The sequence below is a fragment of the Polyodon spathula genome, chromosome 23, assembly GCF_017654505.1.
Source record: "Polyodon spathula isolate WHYD16114869_AA chromosome 23, ASM1765450v1, whole genome shotgun sequence".
Taxonomy (NCBI): Eukaryota; Metazoa; Chordata; class Actinopteri; order Acipenseriformes; family Polyodontidae; genus Polyodon; species Polyodon spathula.
The window spans coordinates 4173427-4195565 of NC_054556.1; the positions used below are offsets into that span (position 1 = coordinate 4173427).

At 38.1% G+C, this 22139-nt stretch overlaps 1 protein-coding gene across 6 annotated transcripts in view; it reads left to right on the forward strand.

Moving 5' to 3' along the window:
• iqsec1b (IQ motif and Sec7 domain ArfGEF 1b) overlaps positions 1–22139 on the forward strand; it is a 152931-nt gene that overhangs the window by 85521 nt on the left and 45271 nt on the right. Inside the window, exon 1 of one of the 6 annotated variants that reach the window (XM_041224297.1) lies at positions 7951–7969. The exons of the other annotated variants lie outside the window; for them this stretch is intronic. The gene's annotated coding sequence lies outside the window, so the exon portion shown is untranslated. Of the gene's footprint in view, positions 1–7950; positions 7970–22139 lie in introns of those variants that run through there. 6 annotated transcript variants of the gene reach the window in all.

The following is a 22139-nucleotide window of genomic DNA, read 5'->3' on the forward strand; positions in this document are numbered from 1 at the left end:
TCTTGCATGGTAGCTTTTATCCATCAGTACAGCACTGTGTTAAAATGTTAATTCTTGTCTATTTAGAAATCAAATGGCATGATTTTGATCTTTGACTTTGGTAACGCTTTTTGGCTTTTTTTTTTTTTTGGCTTTGGTAACGCTTTGTTTTAAGTGCTATTGTTTTCAATGCAATTGCATATAAATACATAATTTCCTTCAAAATATGTTTTCTTATGTTCAAGTGTGGAATGTTGTTATTACGCGACGTGTATGAATTTGAAATTGCGCTGCTGCAACCTCTTCTCATAAACCAGTTCAGCTCACTGTTTCATATTTATGGCAAGTGTGAAAACAAACCCTTTCACTGCCACATTGTCCCTGGAAATAATTTGTTTTTGCTCACAAAAAAAAAACAAAAAAAAACTTTTCAAGTTGTTTGATCGGTTTTGTAGAATTTAAAGAGGAGGAACTTTGCAATACAAATGCAGAGAAGGAAATAAGACACCTACAGCATAGCAGTTTTACCCATTTCCAGGTTTTACTACAAACTTGATTAGAACCTCATTGTAAAACCAGGATTGAATCAAGCTTATGGGAGTCTTACTTCAATCCCTGCAAATTGTCTACTTTAGCTGAAATGTTTCAGCTTTGGCGATTACAGTAGGTGTGATCCATGCATGAAATGTGAGACAGGACAGCATTCACCATATCTCCAAAGGGACTGGCTTCTATGATAATTGGCAGTGGGGTGCATTACATGTTCTGCATTCCTGTTTTCTTGTCTTGCAAGCCGTGCTCCATGTGGAGAAAGAGAGGTTTATCAAGCGGTCATAGCTAGAATGTTTGTTTTAAAATGGTTGTATTGTTTTTAATGCGAGACATTACATAATCAATACCCTGTCGTATTATTTTGTAAATTTAACAAAATATTTTATATAAAACTGTTGAATTTAATACTGCCGTATCCTACAGTGAAACCAAGTTTATTAATAGATTAATCAAACGTGTTTGTTAGTGATTTGAAATTGCATTGAAAGACAATTACAAATAATACAAAGTATTAACAAAGTGCTGCTTGCTGCAAATGTTTCATAATGCCAGCTAATGTGTAATATACATATATTTACATACATGAAATTTGACAGTTTGAAAATATTTGCTTGCGTGTAATTGGGCCAGCGTTGCAAGTTGCAGTTTTTTTTTTTTGTTTTTTTTTTCATTCTGAGATCTTGTGGAATAAGGGTGTGCTTTCCAGTGGCCCTTTGCCAAGGTCTTTAGAAGTACCCTCTGCCATTTTTCAAGATGTCTTTTTTTTTTGCGCATTGTTTTTTTAAACCACACTCGGGTGGCTTAGATGAATCAATCAGAATCGATTAACCCCTTTGTAATCAGGATATTCAAAAACAATGCTAAACTGATAACATTGATAAACTGTTTGAATTAAAACTTAGTGTGTGAAGTACTAGGAAGTATAATATAAATTGAAGTATATAAAATGCAATGCAAACAACCCAAATATATTCAGCAGTAGAAAATGGGGACCACTGCAACAGACAATGGATTTTACAGTCTTTGATTAGCAGTCTTTAAACTTGTATGGCTCAGTTAAGTCATCAGCTGCACGGAAGTCTTCAATGGTTGAGGTACATTAAAAGAAAAATGTTTTAGAAGTTATGTTTTGGAGCTTTATTAATTTGCAAAGCACCCTTAAAGCACAGCAAGGCAAACCCACTGCTTGACTGGTGAATGTGAGTTTTAGCTTGCAGGGATAACATTAGTGGTCAGTGGGTTAGACTGGAGCTCTCTTAGTCAGCAGTTCCACTCCACAGACTTCTTTCCATCCTGACTCATTTTCTTTAGTACTTATATGAGATGGAATTTCCCTTTCCATGGGGCACAGTGTCCTCGCTTTTTATTTACATTCTTGTGTCTGTTTCCTAATCTTGATTTGAGAGCAAACAACAGTCTCAACCACATATATACGGTAACTGATGCTGGATTTCGTGCGCGACTGTTTAAAAAAAACCTGTTGCAAAATATAGGAACAACATACCTGTTGGATGACTGGAAGAGTTTAGGGGCAGGTGTGTCCACAGGCATTATGAGGTGATTGTACTTGCATGCTGCCATGTTTAAATGAATGAAGGTCTCAAAGGTACTATTTCATGGTTACTGGCAGGAGTGGGTGCAGTATTGCTGTAGCAGCAGGACAATGTCTTGTGTACTGAGGTAGCAGAACACTCTGTAACTGATTCATAAGCAAGCATTGCAGTAGAACACACTAACAGGATGGGATCCTACTATTTCTAGTACTTACCTTGCAGTTCTGCTTCCTGTGCCTTAAGTAAATAGTTGCATTAATGATGTCTAACGCAAGTTAATGATGCCCCACACATAGAATTGAATAAGCCTGCTTTTCCCTGAAAAAGGTTAATGATTACCACGTTTGTATTTTTTAATTGCACGTCTGTTTTTGTGTGTTGACACAATGATGTTTTATTGGTCAAAATGGAGTATCCCAGAACGTAATCAGCAGTTAGAATCTATGTGATCAGAAATATTACAGTGATTCACAAAGGAAGTGATTTTGCAAAACATGAGTCAGTCAAAATAGAACTACAGGACACATTCACCATAGCAACGTGTTTGTGAAAACACTGAGCTCAGTTAGTAACGAAAGATAACGTATAAATAGTAGTGTGCGTTCTGTCATTTTGGTTTGTTTTAAAAAAAAAAAGGTTTATCTATCTAATTTTAAATTAGATTGCAGTGCATTTCAGCAAAGCAGTATTTCTCTTTATAGTACAGTTACTGGTTTTAAAGACATGGTGCATGGATCTCTATTTTAAAATAAACACTGAGGTCTATTATCTTCAGTCATTTCTGCGTTCTTCTCATTTATATGGTCTCATTCATGTGTTCATATCCCTGTGATGGCTCTTTCGATAGCGCTGCACACCCAGCCTCCAGCAATGTTATCCTGCAGGAGTAACATTCCCGAGTCCTATGAGAATGTCTTTTATGACCAGCCCCTAGGGTTAAACAGCCTTACCAGAAATCTTTTTCATATCCCTCATCTGCATCCCAATGTATATTTTTTCTACTACACCCAGTTTAAATGGGATAGGGGTTTCTTTAACTGCAACCTCTATTATAATGTTTTGGAAGTAGGTTGACAGATGTTAAAATATGTATGCCTTTTCACATTTCATTTTAGTTTTGGATCATATACAGTAAGACTGCTTTTAATTGTGTGTTTCTATTGGGCTGTCTTGCACGGTCCGATACAGTATTAGTTATTGGAGAATCTCACGTTGTACAATCTTAAGTAATTGGCAATGGATGTTTGTGTGAGTATTTCTTTAATTTCTTACATTACAGCACTCAGCCCTGGTAAAACAGGAATATTTTGGGAATGTTTTCTTTTTTTTTTAATTGTGATTAGTTGACTTCTAGTACTACTTACTTACTTACAGAAGATTTATAAGTTGAAACAAAGCCCCCAGAGGCATGTATTTTTTTTATGTGTCTGTAGGTTTTCCATTAGGTTACTGAAAATGTCAGCTCTTGGAAGGCCTGTACATTGATTGACCGTAAACTGTGACATTTTTCCTAGATTAAGATAAATAGAGAAGTCAGAGGTTTGTCATTAAAGTGGATTTTAATTAATTAATTCTAGTGGAGTCATTATAGATACAGGTATAGATATGATTTAGAGTTTTCATTATAGTGTTTACAATATTTAGAAGTTCAAAAACAACCCATTCCTCCAGCAGTGATCTTTAAAAATGGCGGCCCTTCCTGCTAAAACAGCAACGTTGTGATGGAAACTCTGACTGGCTCAAAATAGCACAAAAACTGAACAGTCAATTACAATGAGCATGCAAGCCCTTTATTCCTGTACTGCAAGCAGTCAAGCTAGGTCAATACACTGCACACTTAGACTTTAGCTATTTAAACAGGCTACAGTGAAACAGTAGAACCGAGGAAACTTGATCTAGGCATTCAGCCTCAGTCTGAAGCCATGGGTTTATAATTTATTTACTTTGTGCCGTTCCACTGAGCCTGTGATGTCGGGTCACGTTGTATTATATCAGGACTCTCTGTGCGCGGTCAGCGTTTAGAGGAAACCTCTCTGTTCTTCGCAGCGGATTATAAACGGTTTTCCAGGACATACAGATGTAGACTTCATTTCCTGAGCTCAGTCTGAGGCATCCTGCACAGGGCAGCATTGACAATTGGAAACGCAGTCCGTTTTCTGCAGCAGTGAATTATCATAATGCCTTTTCTTCCTTGCCTGCCAGCAATGAAGACACCTCGGGAGGGGAGGTTTTTATAAAAGATAGTAACTTCTTCATTTCAGCAATAAGTCTCCCAGTCTCTTTTGGCAAACTTCTGGTCCGTCACATCAGTGTGTGTTTTATAAGCACTGCAGAAAATTCCTTTGGCTTTCATCGCAGACTAAAACAGGCGCACAGACTTCCCATCAGGAGCAGACAGACAGCTCCTCAGCTCTGTGCTGTCGGCAGGACCTCCTTTTTAGCTTTCAGTGCACACAGGGAAGTGTGCCTGAATCAGCAGACAAGCTAGAGAGGGTTGGCACTCCTAACTACAGTTAAGCCTGTGGTGTGGAGCATTGTTCCCCTGGAAAAGAAACTAGTTTTCACTACAAAAATTTGTTAGGCAAGTGAGAGGGTGTGCTTGATTTGATTGGGGTTTGTGCTAGCAGATCCCTCAAGAGACTGACTGATTCCATAAATGGTGAGTAATACAGCATACTTAAGGCTGGACAGGGTTGATTTGATTGACAGTGAATATGTTTAGGACAACAGCAATGATACTGTATAGAAAATAGCACTTCTATTTTTCAGCTATTTTTAGAAACTGGTAATTATGGGCTAAAAATAACTATGGTCAGTGTAAAGGAGCAACAGGTATTTCCTTGCTTGACTGGATCTTATGTGTTTGAGAGAAAGATTCTGCATGTCTGCCAGGGCTGTGTACTGTACTGTGCCAGGTTTCCTGTCTGTTTTCACTTGACACCCTCGCAGCTGTAATGAATTGAATTAGGGATGGTATTCTGCCTGCCACTATAGCATTTGCCTAGAATTTACGGAATTCTTCTAATCACACAGGAACCTTTATTTCAGGCATTTTGGGAGTTAAGAGAAATTACAGCTTCTCAACATTTCATGTTTTTGTTTGTGGCTTTTCGTACGGTTTTCAGTGTTACCAAAAACGACGATCACTCTAATAGGAATGTCATTTATTTATTTACTTATTAAAATAAAAAAAAAACATATACCATATTTAATATACAATTTATTTAAGTTGCAAACCACTGTACTTTTCCTACTGTGCTGTGTAGTTTTTTGGTGTAGTAAAATCTGTCTGTTTTCCTTTCACATACAGTTCAAAACATAATAATAAAAACCACAACAGCAATAGTAATAACACATATCAATTACAAAGGCGAATCACTTATAAACTGCAAATAGAGCCCTTTAGTTAGTACAAACAGTAAATTGTACTGTAACATTTCGTAGACTTTTGGCTGTCAAATCTCAGCTATCAAAAATGTAATACTGTAATATCAACTGTCTTTGATTTGAAAGGAATTATTGTCTTAGTTTCAACAACTGGCATTCTGAATGAAAGAACTACAGTCGATCTGTGGAAATGCAGAGCTGAATATTTTAACACTGTCGTTTCATGTTTCTGAGGTGATGTTGAGCCAATACGGTATGTTTGTCTTACAGCTGCAATGTACCAGCATTGTAGAACGAGGAATATCTACTTCATACAGTTGATTGTAGAATGTAAGTTCTCCACCATAGACATTAGACTATAGGGGCTATTCAACTGATCTAAATGTTAGGGGAATCTAAATGCTGCTATCCTTTAAATCTCTAAATAGAACCCCTTCTGGTATTTTGCATTTTGAAATAACCTTTGTTTGGTATTTGGATTTCCACTGTTTAGATCAATTGACAAGACCCCTGTGTCTTCTATACAGACGAGAGAAGAAACAATATTCTACCAAGTGTGGTCTTTAAATGAAGACAAACACATCTCTCATTAGTTTAACTAACACGCTAACTAGTTTAGCAGCTAGTTGAGGGATCACCCTGATTGGTTTATACCATCGCTCTTCATTTTCCACTATTGATTTCAAGGCCTGTGGTCAGCCTCCTGGAAATGAAGGTCTCAGCTGGTCAGTGACATGGACAAGCCCCCCATATACCACCTGGAGTCCTGCATGTTTTATGTATTTCAGTGTTAGGGCAATTTGCTCAGGTTCATCCCATATTTCAAGCTATGATAACCTCTGTAATGGGAAGGGCTCAACTGATACACTGCTGACAGGATTTGGCCTCAGGGTGTCAGGCTGACTGAGCACCTTCCTGTTTCTAGTAACTGATGGAGAGGAGGATTGGGCTGCTTGTTTGTAGGTGGTGTCAAATCTGGATAACTTCATATATGTAATTGTGAAAAGTAGAAGAAATGTGATGATAAATATTTTATGTTAATGCACCAACTGTGTTTCACTGCTTAACATTCGTCAATATGGAAAATAACAAGTCATTTTTCACTCGAAAGGAGCAGCTGTTCTCTTTCTTGCCAGCGTTAATCTGCCACAGCATTCACCCAATGCCATAACTTTGGTTTCAAAAGTTGGGGGGGGGGTCAGTTTCTGTAGCTGATTCATGCATAAAGATTATACTATCTGAAATAATGAAAAAGTGGGGGGGGTGACTCCCCTGTAAATTACACCTATGCATTCACCTAAAACAATTACTTTATTTTAGTATGCGCATATGATGTAGGCCCATCCTTATTTCCTATCGTATCTATGTGTAAGACTTGGTAGATGGATGGATGGATGGATGAGGACTGTTTGTATTCTTAATAATGGCAATGTGGTGTTAAACTGTTATTGTAAACTCTGCATTTATAAGAAATTGATTTGGCAGCAGTGACCTGTCCTTGAGTATTTGTTTTTCTTTTTTTTCTCAGATGAGAGAATGAATCATATGCTCAGTCGTATCAGTTTCAGTACTGAGAAAAAGAAAAACAAATCTTCAAGGATTGGCCCAGTCCTGTTTGTAGGAACTGCAGTATTGTAGGCTTAGAGAGTGTGTCGCATAAACACGTAGTCCATAATCCATGCCGTATGCTACAAGCTGTTTTTCTAGTAATGCTAGGCAACATCGGATACAGACCATTTGTTTTCACAACAGGGTCCTGATGATTATCTTAAGGTTTTTTTTTTTTTTTTTCAACTGAAAAAACCCAAAACAGAAAGTTCAACATTTGAAAAGGATTAGTCAAGAATGTAATTATCTCAAAACCGAAGCTTGAATCAGGGGGACCCACTTGGACGTCCATCCCTAAAATCAGTCTGGGACATATTGTTAACATTGGAGCGGTCTGCAAACTCTTGTGTAATTTACGTAAACACATGGAATGCCAACAGACTAGATGGTATTAACCATACCATGTCATTTTAGATATCAAAACCCACAGGGCAGGCTGAAGCATCAGTAGATCTTTCCAGAAGATAATTGTTAGTGACCATTTTTTTTTCTAACTGTTTCCTGATTTAAATAAATGCTTGAAGAAAAACAGACGGTAAAATAAACCAATAATCTGAAAAGCTGCTGCTTGAACCGCATGAGAATACACAGACGTATGGACATGAACACACACGCTGGAAACGAAAAAGAGGAATACTTGTTTTTTTTTCCTCCTGTGCTTATCATCAAACACAGTCTCCAATAAAGATGATACTGACAGCCCAACATCCATACGGATGGCATTTAAAGAAAGGAGTAACTTTAGACCTAGCTACTGTAAGGGAATTGGAGTTTCAATAACACCTCCTGTTGCTCGGCGATTAAGCTTTGCCAAGTCATCGACATGAAACATCAACATGGCAATGTTTGTTTAAGAAGATTTGCTTTCATATTCTGGCCTCTGAAATACAGTAAGTCATTTTAGAGTTAAGGCTAAGTCAATAATGCTTTACCCCTTTCATCTCTTCCTGACAGGCATAGTTATGAATTTATTCAGTTTCCCAAAAACAGCATTAACACACAAAATTAATTCCATAGAGTATTTCAGTAGTTATGAATATATCCAGAGCCATAAGGGTTTAGGTACAGACGTTTTGAGCTCGTCTTAGACTGAGTACTGGTCATATAAAGTCTTGTCAGTCTGCATCGCACAAAGATCCCAGTTCTTTTGCCATTATAGACTTCATGTTGGTCTGTGAACCTGGAGACCATCTGGGTTTCAATCCTCAGTCTCTACCTCTGCCTCTACTGTGTGTTGTGTTAAAGATGCTGACAAAAACTGTCTGGCCAGAAAATTTGAGAAAGGTCTTGATAGCCAACAATGGGTTGTGGCTGGTGCATTGTCCAGTGTTAAAGGCGTCTGTTACTTGTCTTAATACGTTACAGTACTTATTAAGTGAATCATTAGTGTGAACAGATCTTCGGTTAGAGAATGTTATAGCCACCAGGCCAAATTCTCATCATTACAATGAGGTCATTATATATAATCAGAGGCGTGCAGTCAGGGCATGCAAGTCATGCACTAAATGACCAATCAGAAAACTTACTAGAATATAAAATGTGTCTTACTGTCTGCATGTGATGTTTTTTCATGCGTGTTCATTGCGCGGGCTGCTCCATTCTTTGTGCTGTGTTCGAGTCATGCGATGTTAGCTCTGCATGACTACCAGGCTCTCTAAAGTCTTATTCCCACAGAAAATGCAGCATCAGTGTGGCAGAGCAAAGCTCTGCCCTTTTTAAATTGGCAGGGATGGGGTTAATTTCCCCTCCCTGCCTGGGTTTATTATGTTCAGGTGGCTGGGGTTGATTAGTTGATTAAATGATTAACTTAATTAACGATCAATCAGTGCCCAGCCACCTGACATAAAAGGAGGCCTGTGCTTCTCGTTTGGGAGGAGGGAGCTGAGGAAGCAGGTTGGTGTTTGTGGTTTTTGTGATTTGTGAATGCTACATCCAGTGAAGGCATTTTTTGTACTGTTTTTTGTTTTTGTTTAAATCCCTTAATTTTGCCCTTGTGCACTTTTATTTTTGTGTATTTATAATAAAATAATAATTTTTTTGAACTGCAGACTGTCACTGGGTCTCTATCCACTCGCCAGCCTGCCACAATCAGTCTCTGCACTGATGCCACATTTTGTTTTCTAAATTCACCTTTTACACACAACAATGTTGCCAGTTCAGGGTCGGCAATTTGACGGCTCACACCCATTTACACAGAAGGTGGATATTCTCGCGTCAACATAATTTGCTTGTGTTCAGTACCATGATAAAAACAGTGATGCCTTTGCCTTTGGTACCTGTTGTGGTACGCGTGATATTTTTCACTATACTTTCTGAATATCACAACAGATTAATGAAAAGATTGGAAGACATACAGAGAGAATTTAGCCATCACTTGCTTTTTATTAACACCACATGTCATTAACTGTTCTACTGTGGAATACACATTAGTGTCTCGCACAGTTCCATCAAGTTATGCATTTATCTCTTCTTTTACTGTGATGGTCAAAAGCTCCCTTACTTCTTTTTCGGACCAATTACTGCTAGGGTCACTTGCCATTTTGTTGGATTTATTTCTTCAATCAACACGTGACAGAACAGGAAATTGAGTTTCCTTGGGAAGAAAAATCCACCTTGAACGCAAAACGCAGTGGCTGTGACAACATTGCAGTTTACACTGATAGTAACGCGCTTCAGCACCTGCACTGTGCCGCCACTGAACCACCTTGAGAGATGGTTCAGTGGCAGAATACAGTGTGGCTGCATTTTACCGGAATTTCCCATTTACACTTGGTGATACCGCATCAGTGCCGCCACAGACACAGTGTAAACATGCCTTGAATGACGTTGCAGCCACACGCGTGTAGTGGAGTTCAAGTATGGCTTATCTTATTTGACATGTATTCAGATGACCAGCGGGCATAAAAAGTTTAAGGTGACATTCCAAATGATATCGGCTGTTTTATGAGTATGGCTTTTGAAGAAATCAAGAACTGTAGAATTTCCCAAGCTTGGCAGCCCATCTGCCAAAACCCTACCCTGCCCTTATTTAATCTTGGAGAGAACACTAGTGTAGTGTCATATTGAATAGTATAGTATCCCTTATCTGTTTACCATAGTGAAAGCCTAGCAAAGGGTGTCATGGGTTTAGCGTTGGAAAGAAAAGCAGGGTATGATAAAGCATATTAATAAGCATTCCAAACCAAGGTAAACTATGGTAAATGCATACTATAACCATGAGAAAAGCATGGGGAAGATGCACAGTATTCTGCAAGGGATATTAAAGCATGGTGAAGTATAGCACACTTTACTGTACAGTTCTTGCTTTCTCCTTCAGTGTACTGGATGAAACACCCCTGAGCATTCGAATCTGATCATCTGCAAGGCTGCTACCGTATTCATGACAAAAATGCAATTTGAAGAAGATAAATGGAAAATAATATCTAGCAAAATCAAATCAATTCACCTTAATACACTTTGAGAACCAAGTTTAATCAACTCACTCACAGTTTATAATCTGTGCATTTATACTGTATACCCCTTCCTGGAACAGCAAAGTATTGCTGACTTCATGTACTGTATCGTATGTACAAAAATACATAAAAAAAAATAGAAAAAAAACCTGACCTCTTAAGTTGTGACTGTTCTCTTATTGTACAGTACTAGCAATTTCAAGTCTGTTTTATAACTATGTTCAATAACCTTACCTAAACTTATGTGAGTCTAGAGTCTGACCATGACTTTCACTCAGCCTACTGGTTGGTATCATTTTCAGAGTATCATCACGCTGTGTTTAATCAGGAGGCTCCTTGCACACGGTGCACCATTCAAGCTTTAAGATGGTCTTATTAAAGGTAGCCGTGTGTGGGTTGATGAATCCCACAGCCAGGAGCTGGTACCAGAGGGGGCTGTGTGCATGGTCGGGGCAGCTGGAGGGCCATCGCTCCCATTATAATAAATAGCCATCTCTGCTCTCAGTTAGTGGTCTCCACAAAGCAATCTGTCTTCTTCTGGGCCTAATGAAAAGCACTTTTAGCATCTGATTAGCTCTTAATATGACAGCGTAAGTGTGCCAGTGTTTGTGTGTGCAAAGGAGATGAAAGACTTAGATTTTGATTTTTATTCCACAGTGAAAGTGTTGCTCTAGATCATGCCAGGCAAATCTTAGTCAGTCTTCCTCAAAAGACCCAATGTGGCGTTTTTATCTGATATGAATTGATACCAGTATTGCAACTCCTAACTCCAGGGTGGACAGATACTGTAATACTTCAAGGGATAAAGAGGGAGAAGAGCAGATTTCAAAAAAAGATTTGAAACCCAGTTATAGTTGTGCAGATTTTTTTTTGCTTTTTTGATAGTTTCAATATTGTTTTGTTGTTCAGTATATTTAGGTTTAAAAATGGGATGAAGGTCTTGTTTTTTTTTTATTTTTTATTATATGCCACCTTCTTGAGCAGGTCTCCCTTGAAAAAGAGGGTTTCATTTCAACAGGACTTTCCTGGTTAAATCAAGATTAAATAAAATAAATACACAGTTTGCTCAGTAATAAACATTCTTCCATATAGCTGAGCTTTATGGTAATTGTCATTAAATGGTATCATTGAAAACACCATTCTCATCTTTTTTACTGGTGTTCTTAGACCCGTTTTGAAAGGAATACATTCAAAGGTTGGTTTGGACGTTTTAATATATTTGTGAAAGCTGTTGATGCTAATCAAGAACCTGACTTAGTATTTCATATAGCTTTATAACAGGAAAGGTTTCTGTTCTCCCAGTGATCCGATTAAGATTTCTGCTCTGTTGAGCAGCATCTGAGCATTCTCTAAATCACTAGTGACTTAATGACAAGTTTAAAATGCGTCACGATTCCTGTGTCCTGTGCTCTCAAAGAATAATGGGCTCCCTGCCCGTTTGTTTTGTCATTTGCATTTCTGATTATGCAACTCTTCTTTCTAATTTAGCTATGGGACTTCGCTGTCTTGATACAGTAGATTTATGGCAGGCTGTCTTAACAAAATCGAATAGTGTTTTCTGTGTGGATGCAAAAGATTTCTGATATTTGTAGAAGCAATTCTGCCGTGGTGGATTCCCTGCCAATTAAACGTGCTTGTGATTGCCCCCATACCCCGACCTCTTTCCTATTTCTATTCCCTGCTGTGAGCACATTAGCTTTTAGATCTGCTTTTCCTTTTACTGCTTTTGTAGAATATCTGCATGAGGACACACAATCTTGCTTGCATGAAGGTACAATTTTTACCAGCTTTTGGTAAAACATGCCAGTTGCAAGCTGTTATTAGCGAGAGCAAAGTATCAATTAAAAAAATTACACAGTGCACTTAGTGTGCTTTTAAACAATAACTCAAGTTGTACAGCACAGGACCATAGCTGTATAAATATGCACCACCCTTTCAGTTACAGTCTATGGCTGCTGCATGCTGGTCCTTTCAGTCACCCGACATAAGGAGGTGTGAGCTGGTGCTTGTCCACTTTTCCCTGCAGATTGCTTTAAATTGGACAGGGAATGTAACTGGGCACAGGATACAGCTCTGGCTACCCTTGAACTTGAATTATTAGCAGAGTAATGCTCTGCTTCAGTACAATCTTATTCAGTAAGGGGGCTGTTGTGTTCATCATCAGATACAGTCATTGTAAACCATTCCTAGCACATTTTAGTAATGGCTAGTTTCGTAAACTACAGACCACTTGGCTAGAGCTTGCTTTCTTTAATCCAGGGCCACACGTTTCCCAGCTGTGCCAGTCAGGCAAAGATCTAAAATTAGCCTGGAGAGATGGGTCGTTTCTTAATCCTCTACACCTGGCAGTACTCTTGGTGATAGGATTAAGGGTTTACTCAGGGGACCAAAAAAGTCCTACTGTAAAGTAGGATTGGAGAGCTGCTGGCACTAACCAAGCAGAGAGTTCAGGAGAAGGTTATGCCACTGTACCATCCTACTGTTTTCAGGTGCATGAAAATAAAATAAAATGTTACTTTTCCCGCTATCAGTCTGACTACAGTGTTTTGGTTTTTTTTTGGTTTTTTTTATCTATGCTAGTTTTTTCCACAATGATCCACTAGATGCCTTTTTTTGCAATGGAGTGGCAAATTCAGGATTGTATGTTACAAAGTAAACTTCTTGGATTGTAAACAGAAAACAAAATCAGCACCATCTGTCAGGTTTCTTCTGCTGTTGTGAATAGCTGGCTAGCACTTCAGCATTTCTTAACTCCCTGAACATGTGCTAAAGCCTTTAAAGGGGATACATGAGACATAGCTCTTGATGTGGCCTCTTAATTTCCATAACATCAGATGACTTCTTTAAATAAATGACATCACTGCTGCACAGTAAACCATGTGGGACCTGGGGATGAGGCTGCATTTCAAAAGCAAGGATGTAGGGCAGACTTGCTGGGAAAGCAGCCCATGTCATTTGGTATCTTGTACAGTGATTATGAATTCTGCAGATTAGTCTGTAGAACAGGTTTGAAGTCCTGTCTAGAGAGCTATAGCATACAAGACAGGACATGTAAATGCATGTACCTTTACATTTCTCTCAGAGGACCATGTTAACTTCCCATATCTTCTTGGTAAAATATTTACTATGTGTTTTCTGTGTGCTGTAAGAGTGTATTTGATTGATTTGCTTTGTGGTATAAAGAATAACTGGGCTGCACCTTCTGTATTACCATACTTACCATACGCCCCCTGCTGTCTATCTGTAAGTATTACATGTTATTGTTTGCAGTTGTACTGTATGAAAGTGATCTGCTTTACAAGGTCAGAAATCTGAGAATTTATTTATTTTTAACAAGGTGTATCTTGTTACACATAGGAAATGTTTTAGGTCTTATTGTTAGTTTTGTTTTTGTTGTTTCTCTTTTGCAATATTTATCATCCTTTATAACTTGGCTAATAGTTTAGAAAGATTTCCCAAAAGGTTGCAGCTCTGAATTTTTTTTTTTTTTTTTTTTTTAGTTAAGCAGATTGTGTTTTTTACTGAAAAAAAAAATATCTTCATATCATCAAACTGCTGTCAGAAGTTCTGCCAGCAGATTTCCTGTCTATAGTTTAATTTAATTGGCTCCCCAGAGTGAGAGTGAGTAGTAAGTTGTTCTTTCAGAATTGCTTTGTTCTCCTTGTTAATAAAAAGAAGTTTGTAGCAGCATATCTTCCCAAGATGTTCATACAGCCTTCAACAAATCCACATGAAAACCTAAAACAAATACAAAGCTGGTCTGGAGCCCCAAGAGAGAACACAGTATGTATACTGTAAATACAACTCTAAAGTTTAAGTGCTCCTGTGGGTACTGATTATCAGCAGGACTGTATTATACTGAGATTCACCAGCCCAGTTTAACAATTACAGCAAATAACTGAGAGCTGGAGGAACTGGAGGTTTGAATCACAGAATCACAATGGAGAACTGCTGTTGATTTCAAAGTGGGAAAATGTGTGTGACAAAGGGCTCTGTGGATGTAGATATTGCTTCCCAGTTGGGCTCTTCTGGGCCAATAAATGATATTAAAAAAAAAAATCTATTACTATGCCTTCCAGGTAGACACACATCACTCTCCCAGCTTGTGCAATGTTGTGTGCAGCTCACTGGCGCCATCTGCTGGAGATTCTGAAAGAGCCAAACGTGTTTTTTAAGCCTCTCATTACAACCCCATACTATATACACTATTTATAGTATACTCAGTATCCATATTTTTTGTAATTGTGTTGTTCCTTTGAAGTGTAGTATTGCTGTTGCAATACATACATTAAATTATGGGTAAAAGGAAAGTATGTATCATTGGAAATTGTGTAATTGGAAAACAATGTGGTTATGACTTCATTTGTTGGCATTGAAGTTACTAAATTAAATAAATCCTAATAATATACTATTTTCATAAAAGAGATACATTTCTTTAGCATAGACTATAGCGCCACTCTGCTAGGGCTTTGTACTGATGGCATGCACAGTGTATCAACTATGTCACCCCATCAAGCAGTCTTTCATGCTTCAGTACCTCATTGGCGAGGTTATCGCTCCTTGCACAGGTAAGGTCCTGAAACACAATTTATTGCGTGAGAGTACTGAGGCTCCACAACAGCCTGCAGCAAACCAGAAATTGGCTTTTATATTACCCTGCTGTCAGTCTCAAACCGACGATTAAAAACTGGAGCTGGCTAGGAAAAATTACTGTAATGTGCTTCAGTTTGGTTCTCCACATAGCACAGACCTGCTTTTATCAGCGTCTTAAGAGACTAAAACAAAACTAGTGGTTTGTTCACGATGGTCTTGGCTTAACTGATGAACAATTTTAATCTGCAGCACTCCCAAGACAAAGGGTATAAATTATTAAATTGGGTATCTGTCTATTAAAGGGCATCTATTAAAGGGTGTTTATTATATTACATACATTTTGATATTTTTGCTTTTTTTTTAATCCATAAAATCAAATATAAACACGTTATATGAGAATTGTGTTCTGGGCTTTCTTGGAAGATGATATGTAACTTCTAAAATATGGATTGAGGTGCAGCCTTGTGGCTCATAGGATTTCAAGTCAGTTGCTGGCACATTAGCAATAATATTGGTATTTGGTTTTGTGTGTTTCACGTTGAGCGGGCTTAACGTCAATTTCAGTTTTCTAAAGCTGTTTATGCATAGATCACACTGCCCCTTTCATTGGGGATTCAAACCCATTCTTTTTCAATGCAGGATGGGTTTGTTAGTTAATGGTTACTTTTTTAATGAATATGTGCTTAAATAAATGCTCGTGCATGCATTCATACATACATGCATAAATGCATAAATACATATAGTATATACAGTATACACAATGGTATGCATGTATATATGCAGTAAGTATGTTACAGGATGTGGCCATAAACGATCAGTTCTGCCTAATGCACACTGATCTTTGTGGTCCACAAAGATGTGTGAAACAGTGGTCCTTCATGTGCCTGTTTCCACACCCAGTTGAATTAGTGTACAATACAGTCAGTACCATTGTTTAAGTGCTCCTTGCTTCTCTAAAGTAGCCCCAGGGCCAGTTGTTAGAAGCCTCTAGTCACAGGGTTAATTCTTCCTGCCTGTTACGCTGAGTAGAAAACCCTTCAGCAAGAGTTATCGTCTGCTCTTTGCAGTGGTGCTTTTGTTGTTTTTTCATGGACACCTTTAATTTGTGAATTTTAATTAACCTTTCAAGGTGAAGTGAAAAAGTCAGTCACATGGCTGACCTCAGCACACTCTTCAGCCTCTGCTGAGAATATACAGTAGTCATGGTATGTCATATGATACTGTAGTTTCTAACAAGTGCACAAGTGGTTGCTTTTAGGTGAAGTACCCTGTTTGATATGTGGCAGTTTTACATATGCTAGTATTTGCAGCTATGGTACAGGGTAGTTCATAGTACATTATGCTGCGGATGACTGAAATTGATTAGCGTTGAAAGCCTTTTAAACTTAATGTGGTCATTATTTTGATGTAAGATTAAGCTTTCGATTTTGATTTTATAATTGTTTGTGAATGACCTGGCATGGCTTCATAATATGGTAGGCAGGATTTTTTTTTTTCCTGATTTAAAGTAGGAACCCTAAAACAAGGATGTATCTTGATCTTGTTCAATTATTTGAGGCTGTGGGTAAATAACAGAAAGAGGTTGGTACAGTGTAGGTAATAAGAGATCGTTCTGTACACAATCTATGTATGACTGTTTCTAAAAAAACAAAACAAAAAAAACAACAACATTGAAACAGTGTATTTTTTGTTTGAGTTTTGAAATGTTTCGCTTTCTGTTTCATATTAAGGGCAAAAAGTGTCCCATTGTTCAATTTGCCGCATTTTATTCCCATAAAAGCTGATCTTGAGCTAATTAGAATGCCAGCTGTTGGCACCAACAGTCATGCATGGATTGTAGTATTTGCTCATGTAATCTATAAAGCAGGACTCCTCTGCACCATGTTCTATGGAGTAAGTATCATACACTTGCTACAGCCACTGCTTTGATATTTCCAGAGAAGTAATGACTTAGAATAGAGTGGCAGGCAATATTGATGATTGTCCCTGAATAATTATAAGCAAATACGTTAACAGAAACCTCTGGATGCAAATCTTGGTATTCTGAAGTCATTGTAACATTTCAACCTAAGAGAAGGTTATGCATCTGCATGGAATACAGTGAACATGTGTGTGCTTTCTGATTTTATTTTAAATCCTGTGCCAGTTTCTATCTCATTATGCAATGCTTATGCACATGTGGAGGCATCTCTAATACAGCATTGCCGCCTCTGTGCCTTAGGCTTCCACAGCCATATGATTTGTCCTGGAAAGCTAAAAAGAGGCATTGACCTGACCTTGCAGTGCGATTGGTTAACAGCCGCAGTATAACCACAAGACAATGCATCACTCCAGAGACACTGGATCAGGAACGCTGATTCTTTTATGGATCTATGGTATAAATACAGCATATAGAGAAAGAGAGAGGGGAGAGAGGGAGGGGGAAGAAGAGAGAGTGAAGGGAGAGGGAGAAAGAGAAAGCCACACACAGGGCCCAGCCCATCTCATCAACGTTTATGGAAATTTGCTGATCAGTAAATCCGAGAGAGCGAGGTCCCCTGTGCTTACAGCTTCACAACGAGGCACTGACCCAGCTTCATCCTCTTCCAGGACCAGCTGACTTTCTTTATTATTATTATTACTGCAAATGCACTGCAAAGGGAAACGGTCACAGCTCCACCTGGACGTTTTGCTTTCTTGTTTATTCCCCCGGCCTGTAAGAGGGTGAAGTCAGAGGTAGGTGGATTTATGCAGTGCGTTAAATTACTGCAGCAGCATGTGCTCAGGGTTATGAAAGCTGGAATTTACAGCACCAGCGACAGCAGGTGACAAGCCTTACATAATGTTGCAGTTTTACTGAATTGCAGCCGGGGAGAGCAGGAGTTGTACGCGAGTGCTGTTGGCGAAGAGGAATTCTGTACACAGATTGCCTCTATTCTATAGTCTGATGTCATACCGATACTGATGCAGTACTGCTAAAGGATGGGGTGTTTTTGCTTAGTAGGTTGAACAGGCATGTTAAGTTATAGAGTGCCAGTACTGGTAAATTCTATTGCCAGTGCATACCCTTTCTTCTCCGTATCCCAGATATCTAATATATCTGAAGCATGTCGTTCATTAGAGCTGATGTGGCATATCATAGATGTTTGCATCGATCCGTTCTGCATGTTGAAGCTACTTATTTGCATTTTGTCAATTAAATATCTGGCTGCACTGACTCACCCCTGATGAATTCACATTGATTTCTTCAGTTGTTCTTGAGAATAATCCATTAGTTCAAGCTCATCCCACTTTATACAGTAGAAAGGGCTGACCTAAACAAATCTTGCTTGTTTCCAGAAAGGACAGGTTCCACAGCCAGAACATAAGAAGCAATTAGAAGTCCAACACAATACCCTTAGTGGTTTTTACTTTGGTTTGGATTGTGATATAAAACCAAAATGATTTTAAGTAAACTGTCATAAGATTACTATTAATAAGATTAATATTGAAATACCTGTTTTTAAATATGTTTTTGTGTATTATTGTAAGGACCAAATACTTTAGGAATATTTTTGAGGAATATTACAACATTTAGTTTGACTTTTGTCTGTTGTTTTATTTAATCCGTTTTAAATATGATGTGCAGGAATACATGTACAGGGTGCATCTCTTTGAAAATCCAGCCGTTTTCATTTCAGGCTGGAAGCACAAACCAGTTAAATAACCAAACTGCTGAATTTCATTTCTCTGCAGGTCTTATATTATAAGTGGTTTTAGTTCAGCTGGGTATGGTTAACACAGGCTGACTTGTCTCGTTCTCTTTGCAGCTCACAGAATGTACTGTAAGAAGAGTATGTTTACTTCGCTAGAGCCAAGATTTGGTGTTTTTTGTAATTACGGTTAGTGACATATGCAGGATCCAAAGATATGTGCTACTCTACAATGTTCATTTTTCATCAGGAGCCTTTTTTATATACAAGTGTCTATAATCATTACAGTACTGTAATCATTTGAGATGTGGATATGCTATTATGGGATGGCTGATGAAGTGTTTCTTATGCGATGCAGTATGCAACGATAGGCACTGTCCCTCAGGACCCATTTGAAATGAGAGGTGGCATCTCAAAGGGCTTCTCCCACTGAGGGAAACGCTTTTAGTAGTATACAAGTAAACAGTACACCTGGGCTTTTTCCAGGATTGTCACGGAGTCATAATGCTGACCAAGACAAAACGTTCTGTAGAGGCAACTCCACAATATGATTAGGGATACTACTTTAAGATGTCAGATATTGATATGTAGGGAACGATAGACAGGATATCATTAGCAGTCAAACACTTTGTTTAAGTAAACCTAACGATCTATATTATAAAGAGCTGAGTTTGCAGGTGGGACTAATCAATGCTGACAGCCTTTTCCAGTAAACTAGGACCGTAAAACCAATAACCTGTCTATGTCAGGGTCTGTTAGATAGAAGTTGTGGGTTGGGTGGCTATCTAAAAAGTAACCAGGAGCTATAGCAAACTAATAATGTATAGACAGAGAGCAAAAATGCTGTCTGATTTGGGACGATGCTGAAGACATATGCCATTAGCCCTATATGGTGACTTGATCAGCTGACCCTGGTACAATACCATGCTACAATATACATGTTATTTTTTTCATTTCTTTATTAAAATGCCAGTAGCAGTGATGTAATCATTAGGTATCTGTATAAGACAATATAAATATTTTTTAAAAAGAAACTTCAAGCTCTATCAAAGCATATGCCACCTCTTGTGCTGTAATGAGGTCACTGTCCTGTGTATGCTGTTTGTTATTGAGAATCCCATTGAGGATGCACTGCATAGATACATGATAGCAGAGTGTCCTGGTTTCCCCATCACTGCTTTCATTTGTTATTCATTTGTTAAGTTAACTGCTGGGGTCGAGTTTGGATGAAAGTGTATTGACTGAACTCTTTCAGTAAAAGAAAAATAACCAAAAACTAAATTCAAATTGATATATCTGCCAAAATCATAAAAATGTTTAAACGTTTTCTGAACAGACTTTACTTGTGATATAAAAAACTTTGTGCTAAATTAGTCGTGCAATTTACAGTGTTCTATCTAAAGTTTCAAGTAAATCTGATTATTATTATTATCATTGGTAACACTTTGTCACTAATTGCACTGTAATGTCATGTGCAGTAGATACACCGGCACATGTGTAATTGCAAGCACCTGCCTAAAGTTTTCATTTTGTAATTAAGCCTGCAGCAGACACATTGAATCTAAAGCGGTCGTGTAATTACTGTGTTATTAGAATGTAATAGGGCTGCATTGGCGCTACTCTGTCCATGTAAAGCACTATTTATTTTATACCCTGGAGATACTGCTATACATGTCATTTTCATGGGACCTAGCAACTGTGAATTAACAGCAAATAGCGACGGAGCATTAAGGGTATATGAAAAATGTGATTCAAAGTCAGAACCAAGTTCTCGAGACAGTCCCCAGAGTGATCTTCTGAATTATCCAGTTGGTGTTAACCTGCGCATGACAGCTAGTGACAGCAGTTAGCTGTTTAGCGGCTCTTCATTTCTCAAGGCCTGGTTTTATTGCTCTGTAGGAATTTGTGAGAAAGAAATTGCTGTTTTAGCAGCCGAGTGCTTTTATAAATCGTTAACAATTGCGTTCAATACAAAGCTGCAGCTGGAATGGAATATGTTGGACCTCCAGCTAGAAAGTGGGTGATCTATGTAATGTATTGTCAGATTGCTTTGTATTATAACAGAAATGCTAACAAATATGTAGCGTTCCATATCCAGGACCCACTTACAATGAAAAGGGTTTATCTTTTAAATGGCCTCATCTTGGAGGGAGGAATTTTAATCGGAACATTTTAAAGTACATATTTCAGCCGCTAATTAAACAGCATATGCTTCTATATACAAATTAGTGCTTTAATTGTTAACCCTTTCTTGTTTTTTTAACAGATCTCTTGTGCGTTATATAAATGTATAAGACTAACATGTTTATTTTGCCTGTGCCTCTGGGCGTTTCTTACAATTTGCTATAGAAATCGCACAGGATACATATTTATAGGATTGCTAGAACTTTGACTTGACAGATCTGACTTCTTGTGGTTGACACATTCTAGTTGATAATGTGCTTGTGATGGTTTGGCCAATATGTATCTTTAGAGAAGTCATGAGCTCAAAACTAGTGCTTTGAATATAGATTTCTGTGAGGGTTCTAGAATGTATTTAAGGAATTTGTGCAGTGAATGTCTATCCGTTTGTTTAAATACTATAACAGTCCATAGCAATAATTATTTGTTTACTTTCAATTCTGCTCAGCACAGAAATAGATTCGGAACCTTTTTTTTTTTTTTTTTTTTTTAATTAAATTGTATTTTGTATTAGTCATTGATTTTCGTTATTGCTATATGAGTGCATGCCTCCTGCTATAGCAAACAGATACACTTTTCATTTGGGTTTGCCTGGAACCCTTCACAAAAACACAATAGATTGCCCTGGGCTGTAACTCACACAGTAGCCCCTGTTGTTCTCTGTTCTCAGCCAAAGTAAGCAAACTATTTTTCCTATACACAGCTGTGGAAAAACCTAATTTCCTGCCAAGCACATTGCAATGAAAGGACTCTATCTGGGCTGTGTGCTGCAGTGTTTGTATTACTGGGTGGCGCTGGCTTGGTGTTTTCTACCAGCCCTGATTAGGAATGAATTACAGGGTAAAGGCCTAACATGAATACAGTACTGTTTATTTCATTCAAAACTGTAGCAGTGGGGCTTCATTGGCCTATGATATTTGAAGCATAGACCTGTGTAGAACTAAGTCACCCAATTGTTATTTTTTTTAGAGCATACAGTATGTTATGTTCAGTGATTGTTTTCTTTTTACGTTGAAAATTCACAGGTTAGATCCTTGTGACAAAGTGCCCGCCCCTGTGTATATTATCTGTTATATGTTGTGTGTTTAATGTTGGTGTATAGTCATTGGTACACTGGATATAAACGGGTCTGTGTAACACGAGTGTTTAAAATGTATATGTGA